The sequence below is a fragment of the Salmo salar genome, chromosome ssa16 (assembly GCF_905237065.1).
Source record: "Salmo salar chromosome ssa16, Ssal_v3.1, whole genome shotgun sequence".
In the NCBI taxonomy this organism is placed as follows: Eukaryota; Metazoa; Chordata; class Actinopteri; order Salmoniformes; family Salmonidae; genus Salmo; species Salmo salar.
In genome coordinates this window covers 11,038,028-11,047,301 of record NC_059457.1, presented here as the reverse complement: position 1 = coordinate 11,047,301, position 9,274 = coordinate 11,038,028, and the positions used below count along the sequence as shown (strand labels likewise).

Genomic DNA, 9,274 nt, shown 5'->3' with positions numbered 1-9,274 from the left:
TTTCTACCTTTATTTAAATAGGCAAGTTAGTTAAGAACAAATTGTTATTTACAATGACGACCTACCCCTGGCCAAACCCTAACCCGGACGACACTGGACCAATTGTGCGCTGCCCTATGGGACTTGTGCCTTAGACCGCTGCGCCAATCGGGAGCCCTATTGAGACCTCATGGCCTCCCATGGACCAGAGAGGATCAGCCAGCATCATCCCAGCATCTGCCCTGCCTGTCATCCTTGTACATCCACTGCCCTTTCAACCCCAAACCACAAAGGGCAGGTGACAGAAATGATCCAGCGCCCACCGATCCAGGATGTTGTGCATGAGCAGCAGCAGCTACTGTCGGAAGTACTGTTGGAACAGACTTTTCCTATGAGACCCAACAGGAGCCACAAGCTGTCAAAGTACTTTCATCCCTGGGGTGTGTAGCTTCTCGAAGAGTGTTCTCTTCCTGAAGATGGACTGCTTCAACCCCTTGGGAGTATCCAGAGTATCTAGTACGCTGGTGTGATGATAGAATATGTCCATCAGTATCAACTAGAGATTAATATTAATCCACTTGTTATTCTAGTTAGGCAAATGTTAATTTATCATCAGCATGTTCCAAAGAATTCTGTTTCTATAAAGTTTTATTGCAGTTGAAAATGATCAGTGGTGTGTGTTGTTGGTTTCTTGTGAGCTATGAAGTATACCCTTTTAGTAGAATGTTTATTTCTTCATTGGATTTGTTGATTTGTTGACCAAGGAGAAGAGGTAAGTGCTGACCGGACTAACAGATGTGAAGGTCCGATTCAAATTTGTATTAATCCGAAGGAGGCACATCTGACTCACAACTTAGTGCCATAATTCTTCACATTTTGAACACCATTTGAACGTACACACAGCCTCAACTATTTAAATGACAGAAAATGTCATATCTGCTCTCACACAGTACACTAATAGATGATTATCCCTTGGGTTTTTCACAGTCCATCATAACAAATACTTTTTGGCAACTTATGTAGGTTCATTCCGAAACACATTTTCTCCACCAAAGCCCAAAGCTTACTAACATTATAAAGATATCACTCAAGTTTAAGAGGTGTTACCACATTTTTGTAGAGATTTATTGGGGCCAGTGCAAAGATCTTACATTGCACTGTAAGATCAGTCATGCATCGTACCCAGTTTCTCTCTAGAAACATGCATGAGAAAGCTGTGACTAAGCAGAGAAGTATGTCTGTATCAGTTGTTCTAGAACTGGTTCAAGAAAGGAGAGCGAGAGAGAGAGAGCAAAGCACAGAAGGATGTTGGGTTACATTTACATTACATTTACCTTTACATTTAAGTCATTTAGCAGACGCTCTTATCCAGAGCGACTTACAAAATGGTGCATTCACCTTATGATATCCAGTGGAACAACCACTTTACAATAGTGCATCTAAATATTTTAAGGGGGGGGGTTAGAAGGATTACTTTATCCTATCCTAGGTATTCCTTAAAGAGGTGGGGTTTCAGGTGTCTCCGGAAGGTGGTGATTGACTCCGCTGTCCTGGTGTCGTGAGGGAGCTTGTTCCACCATTGGGGTGCCAGAGCAGCGAACAGTTTTGACTGGGCTGAGCGGGAACTATGCTTCCTCAGAGGTAGGGGGGCCAGCAGGCCAGTGGTGGATGAACGCAGTGCCCTTGTTTGGGTGTAGGGCCTGATCAGAGCCTGAAGGTATGGAGGTGCCGTTCCCTTCACAGCTCCGTAGGCAATCACCATGGTCTTGTAGTGGATGCGAGCTTCAACTGGAAGCCAGTGGAGAGAGCGGAGGAGCGGGGTGACGTGAGAGAACTTGGGAAGGTTGAACACCAGACGGGCTGCGGCTTTCTGGATGAGTTGTAGGGGTTTAATGGCACAGGCAGGGAGCCCAGCCAACAGCGAGTTGCAGTAATCCAGACGGGGAGATGACAAGTGCCTGGATTAGGACCTGCGCCGCTTCCTGTGTGAGGCAGGGTCGTACTCTGCGAATGTTGTAGAGCATGAACCTACAGGATCGGGTCACCGCCTTGATGTTAGTGGAGAACGACAGGGTGTTGTCCAGGATCACGCCAAGGTTCTTAGCACTCTGGGAGGAGGACACAAGGGAGTTGTCAACCGTGATGGCGAGATCATGGAACGGGCAGTCCTTCCCCGGGAGGAAGAGCAGCTCCGTCTTGCCGAGGTTCAGCTTGAGCTGGTGATCCGTCATCCACACTGATATGTCTGACAGACATGCAGAGATGCGATTCGCCGCCTGGTTATCAGAAGGGGGAAAGGAGAAGATTAATTGTGTGTCGTCTGCATAGCAATGATAGGAGAGACCATGTGAGGATATGACAGAGCCAAGTGACTTGGTGTATAGCGAGAATAGGAGAGGGCCTAGAACAGAGCCCTGGGGGACACCAGTGGTGAGAGCGCATGGTGCGGAGACAGATTCTCGCCACGCCACCTGGTAGGAGCGACCTGTCAGGTAGGACGCAATCCAAGCGTGGGCCGCGCCGGGAGATGCCCAACTCGGAGAGGGTGGAGAGGAGGATCTGATGGTTCACAGTATCAAAGGCAGCAGATAGGTCTAGAAGTATGAGAGCAGAGGAGAGAGAGTTAGCTTTAGCAGTGCAGAGAGCCTCCGTGACACAGAGAAGAGCAGTCTCAGTTGAATGCCCAGTCTTGAAACCTGACTGATTAGGATCAAGAAGGTCATTCTGAGAGAGATAGCAGGAGAGCTGGCCAAGGACGGCACGTTCAAGAGTTTTGGAGAGAAAAGAAAGAAGGGATACTGGTCTGTAGTTGTTGACATCGAAGGGATCGAGTGTAGGTTTTTTCAGAAGGGGTGCAACTCTCGCTCTCTTGAAGACAGAAGGGACGTAGCCAGCGGTCAAGGATGAGTTGATGAGCGAGGTGAGGAAGGGGAGAAGGTCTCCGGAAATGGTCTGGAGAAGAGAGGAGGGGATAGGGTCAAGTGGGCAGGTTGTTGGGCGGCCGGCCGTCACAAGACGCGAGATTTCATCTGGAGAGAGAGGGGAGAAAGAGGTCAAAGCACAGGGTAGGGCAGTGTGAGCAGGACCAGCGGTGTCGTTTGACTTAGCAAACGAGGATCGGATATCGTCAACCTTCTTTTCAAAATGGTTGACGAAGTCATCCGCAGAGAGGGAGGAGGGGGGGAGGGGGAGGAGGATTCAGGAGGGAGGAGAAGGTAGCAAAGAGCTTCCTAGGGTTAGAGGCAGATGCTTGGAATTTAGAGTGGTAGAAAGTGGCTTTAGCAGCAGAGACAGAAGAGGAGAATGTAGAGAGGAGTGAGTGAAAGGATGCCAGGTCCGCAGGGAGGCGAGTTTTCCTCCATTTCCGCTCGGCTGCCCGGAGCCCTGTTCTGTGAGCTCGTAGTGAGTCGTCGAGCCACGGAGCAGGAGGGGAGGACCGAGCCGGCCTGGAGGATAGGGGACAGAGAAAATCAAAGGATGCAGAAAGGGAGGAGAGGAGGGTTGAGGAGGCAGAATCAGGAGATAGGTTGGAGAAGGTTTGAGCAGAGGGAAGAGATGATACGATGGAAGAGGAGAGAGTAGCGGGAGAGAGAGAGCGAAGGTTACATATGATACATCATACATCATACTCTCAGGAAGGTTAGGTTAGTTAGGCTACATGTGATCGTGCGTCACCATAACTGAAACACGGCCTTCTTTCGTTCACGGTTTCACGTCATGGTGCAAGTATTTGCATAAACTGGGAAATATTTGCATACATTTCAATTTCCCTGGCTGGCAGTGAAGGGGTTAATCAGCTGTGTGCTCTCAGTTTACGCTCACTAGCAGAATCTGTCTGCCACAGCTGCTGCGCTAAGGCCAATCTTCTATCACAGAGAGCGCTGACAACCAGAGGTGTTTCCAGAGGCCAACAACACAGAGCAGGTTAGAGAAGCTTCAAACCTAACCGCACGCACACACACACATTCTTGTATCTGTAACCAATTTAGGACTCCTCACAAATACATACCTTTTGAGGACAATGCTTTCAGACATCATAGAAGCACAGAATTTACACTCATGAGTTAGAAAAAAATCTATTGAGTTAATCACGTAAAGTTTCTGACTCCTTGAAAAAAGTTCACTTGTAATTTTACCAACTACTTGAAACCGTACATTGCAAATCAAATTGTATTGGTCACATACACATGGTTAGCAGATGTTTATGCGAGTGTAGCGAAATGCTTGTAAGCTTCTAGTTCCGACCGTGCAGTAATATTTAACAAGTAATCTAACAATTTCACGACAACTACCTTATACACACACACGTTTAAAGGAATAATTAACAATATATACGTATAAATATAAGGGTGAGCGATGGCCGAACAGCATAGGCAAGATGCAGTAGATGGTATAGAGTACAGTATATACATATGAGATGAGTAATGTAGGGTATGTAAACATATAAAGCGGCATTGTTTAAGTGACTAGTGATACATTTATTACATCGAATTATTAAAGTGGCGAGAGATTGAGTCTGTATGTTGGCAGCAGCCACTCAATGCATTGCAATGCCTTGCCATCAGCCATGGAGAGAATGCCTCCTATGAAATCTATAAAAGCTATCCAACGTTGTACCTAATGGAAGCGTAAAATAATTAACAAGTTTAAATTCTCCATATTTAACACATTCATTCTATTTTAAGACTGAAAATATTCATGTAGAATGCCACAATGATGCAACACGGATGGCAACTCAACGGCTGTAGTGTAGTACTTCTGTAAAGTATTTAAACTGGAACAACCATTTCAGTAATGGATTCAATATATCCAAGTAACAGATTAATAGTTTAGATTTTTTTTTCTCTGTAACATTCAAAGTCAGCAGGCTTTGTATTCTTGAGACCTTAGTCACTCAAACAGTGAACCACCCACCTGGATAAACTTCCCCCGGACAGTGAGTGTCACACCCTGACCTGAGAGAGCCATTTTTCTCTGTTTGGTTAGGTGTGATATGGGGTGGGCATTCTATGTGTTTTATTTCTATGTTTTGGCCGGGTATGGTTCCTAATCAGAGGCAGCTGTCTATCGTTGTCTCTGATTGGGAGCCATACTTAGGCATCCTTTTCCCACCTGGGTTTTTGTGGGTAGTTGTTTTCCGTTTAGTTGTCTGTTTCCTGACGGAACTGTTTGCTTTCGTTTTTGATTCTTTTTTTAAGTGTTTCATTATAGTAATAAATATGAGCACTCAATACGCTGCGTTTTGATCGACTCCTTTTGACGATCGTAACAGTGAGATAGAGGACATTCATCATATGCCTATGAGTTTAAGTCAAGTAAGTCCCACTAAATCCTCAGAAGTACACCAAGATAGCCAGAAGCATCTCATAAACTTATTTTCTCTGATCTGCAACTATTCTGTTGTGTACATCGAACTTAACTGCTCTCCAGTCCCTGTTTACTAGAGCTTGGGGAGAAGCAGCAATGCATTTCTCACAGTCTTGTTTTCCAGGTGTTTTTCCCATTCGGATAAAATTCATCAAGGAATCAACTGCATCCACCTCTATTGTCGACCAATACCTTTTTGTTCCTTTGGCACCTTTGGAAAGAGATGGCATTATGAATGACTACATTAAATAAAGGTTGACTACAATACAGTACTTGAACATCTCTCTGTATTAACTCTACAAGGTTACAGCTGTATCTGCAGAGAGTGTGTTGAGATTAAACTAACAATCCCAACTAAATAACTACATAGATAAGGATGTGAGAGGAGAATGTGCAATGCTGACATCAAGGCAGACTCAATCTGTATTGAATCTAAGCCCAACAATCTGTTTGCAATGTAAACCTTCTAATAAAAGCAATACCTATCAAATCAAGTTCCCTCCCTCAAGAAAAACAATGTAAAGCGTGGTAATCGTTCTGTGTTATCATCTATCCTGACACACTAGTTCCAGATCTAACATCTTGACTTGTGTCCAATCCAAACTGAACCGTTCTGTGCTGGCATGGTTGGAAATACACTAACTGATAAAGACAGTATTGATCTGGACCAGCACAGTACAGCCATAAGTTGACACTACAGAGTGAAAATGCAATGACTGAAGACAGCAGGAAACATGCTTACCGTGTGAGCCTCTCTTTTGTCCCAGCTTTCCCTTGGTCATTGGCTGTTTAGCCCGAATCGCTGACATCTCTCCTGGAAAACATGTCAAAAAGGACATTGTAATTAAGAATAGGTCCATATGTATGTAAGGTATAGGCATATCGGTCAGATTTTCTTCATAGAAATTGCCTTCCTCTGATGGCCCTGGGACACAACCATCTTCACTGTTGTCAATACTGGTTATTGAGTCATCAGTCTTGTATCCAAGCTTAGCTTTGGTCAACTGTATTGCAGAAAAAAAGTATCTTGGATAACTAGACAGATATCAAAGTATTTGGACACTAGTACATTTTGATTATTTATGGCTCTGTGCTCCTCTACTTTACATTTTCTAATAATACAATGAATATGGGATGAAAGTGCAGACTTGCCTGTCTTTGATTTACAAAGCTGATTCACAAGAACTTACAGTATGTGCTGGTGTTGAATGACACTAACTTACGTATACGCTGTCTGTTCTGATCAACGGCGGTGCATCATCCAACACATGGACTATCGACCCAGAGGTACTGTCAGCCTCGGTGTCTGACATCTAAGGATACAATAAAATTAGTCACGTGCAAATTAGGCAATTGAATATGATTCAACCATCCCCAGTATCCTCATTCTAAACAACTGACAAACCTGAGCTTCGGGATTTATTATTTCCTTTTCAAATCTGGCCTACAAGTTGAATTATGTTTGTTTTAGAGTTTCCATGCGTCTTCTTAGCCTCTGCAGTGCCTTTGTAAAGGAAGACAAGTTTCAAAAAGAATGGTTGAGACTTAAAAGAATGACAAGATTGCTCGGCACACAACAAAGGGGATGGGCTGGGGGACACCAATGACTGTTATCATTGACTGATAGAGGTCCTACAAACATCTATTACAATTTCCTTTAAGACGACTTTCAAGGTAAAAAAGCAAGTATAAGCATAACATAAGCACATTATGCAAGTTCCTGGATGCAACTAAAGCTGATCTGCTTTTATGGATGGACTAAACGAGAAACAGTATGAGTGATATGGCTAAAGCAAGGCATGTGAATTGGCATAGTCTTACCAAATGTTACACTTTCCACAATCCTTATTCCTGTTGGGGTGTTTCACTCTTTTACGTGCAAAGCCAAAATAACTAGCAACTTATTTCTCTTTGTGTAAGAAAGGGCGATAAAAAAAACTGCCAAAACTTCAATAAAATAATTTAATGAGAGGATTTATATAAATATTTCAGCACACATGCATGCTTATGACTTGACAAAACAGATGAAAAGGAACTGGCTTTTCTAGCTAACTTCTAAACCAATTCAAGTTACACTAGCAATATTATTTTCCAATGCATGTAACATTGGGTTAACCACAATCATGTATTCTGAATCAAAGACATGTTACCAATTATGCTAAACTAGCACGCTAACCGCTGGCTAGCACGCTAACCGCTAGCTAGCACGCTAACCGCTAGCTAGCACGCGAATCATTAGCAAGCAGTAAATAAGTAGAAGGTAAAAACATGCCAAGTAACAATTTCACATTAATGAATTGTTTGGATAAACCCACCAATTTCAATCTCATGATGCACTATATCTGACACAATGTGGCTTTCGGACAATGCATGTTGGATTCCACCGAAAGACACATGAGCTAACAATAATTACAAATAAACACAACGGGAACATGCTTGCTTTCCAATACACCAAATACAATTTTAGTTAACAGTTTAGTTAATAGCTAACCTTCTTGCAGGAATGTGAACGTCTACAACCATCCTCCTCTTCATTAAAAAACGTGCTGCACAGCTACTTTTGTTGTGATCATGCTCAGACAGAGACAGGCTTGCCAGGTCAATTCTACATTTCTAGTAAATCCAGTAAAAACCCGCCTTCAAAGCCTGAAACCTATCACAATTTCAGAAGATTACAGGGAAATTAATGGATTTTTTTAAATACCATGTTGGTAATGGTGCAATATAGAAGTAGTATTAAAAACTTGCACCCAGCGACCAAAACTTTTCAGCTGCAGCAAAGTTTTAAAAGTACCTCAATAAAAGACAAAAGGGTTTACATGGCAACCCTGGGGAGAGACTTATCACTGCAGCATGGGGGAGATGGGAACTGTGTTGACCTGTGACATTTTTGATAGTTTGGTACTTTGTGCACTCTGCAGTGGGGGAGGGGCTGGATCTCCAGCAGAAATTATGGAGAGTAGACAATGATTCCATCAGCCCAGATTTCTGAATATGTGTGCAATATTATTACTGTCACCTACATTTCCTTACACAGTTTGGGTTTGTAGCTTACACAATCAGTATCAGTGAGGTGTTAAGTGCAGCTACTTGAATGGTCTGTAGACCTGCTGACACAAAAGTAGCTTATGGCAGGTTAAGATTCTAACTAGCATCCCAACCCCTCAGCAATCAGGTTCACTGCCTGCACACAGACCAAACAGCCTAGTGATATTAACAGCCATCTCTTGCTATAGGCACTCAGCTACTCTCACCATCTCTCTTTCTCTCTCATAACAGGCCTTTAAAAAAAAAATCTTAATCGCATTTACCCTCCACTAGACCCCTGGTTTCACAAGGTGGAATAAAATGTACTGATAATAAGTGATTTCAGGTTTGTACTGCTGTGAAGACGTAGGCCTTTACATCAGCATTGGTGATGTAAAGGATTTGCAAAAAGCCTCAAGAAAACTCATAATACACTTGGTTAGCTGATGTGTAACTGATGTTACACATCATTTTCTTATAATAAACTTGGGTAGCTGATGTGTAACTGAAGCTTTATTCAAAAGATGGAGGATGACACACGACGTGTTGTACAGTGTCAGGCTTCAGATCAAAAGAAAAACGATAATGTTACTGCCTTGCAGGGTTGAAAGGGCAGTGGAGGTACTAGGATGGCAGGCAGGGCAGAGGCTGGGATGATGCTGGCTGATCCTCTCTGGTCCATGGGAGGCCATGAGGTCTCAATAGGGCTCCCGATTGGCGCAGCGGCCTAAGGCACTGGTCCAATAGGGCGGCGCACAATTGGCCCAGTGTCGTCCGGGTTAGGGTTTGGCCGGGGTAGGCCGTCATTGTAAATAAGAATTTGTTCTATTTAAATAAAGGTAAATAAAAATGAAGTTGTGCGTGTGTGTGTGTGTGTGTGTGTGTGTGTGTGTGTGTGTGT

At 43.5% G+C, this 9,274-nt stretch overlaps 1 long non-coding RNA gene across 1 annotated transcript; it reads right to left on the bottom strand.

Moving 5' to 3' along the window:
• Window positions 1–6,086: 6,086 nt before the first annotated feature.
• On the bottom strand, window positions 6,087–7,921 carry LOC123727786 (uncharacterized). Its single transcript, XR_006759668.1, has 4 exons — window positions 7,838–7,921; window positions 6,752–6,850; window positions 6,570–6,659; window positions 6,087–6,160 (listed from the first exon to the last, which is right to left on the bottom strand). It is a non-coding gene; the product is annotated as an uncharacterized lncRNA (long non-coding RNA).
• Window positions 7,922–9,274: the final 1,353 nt, after the last annotated feature.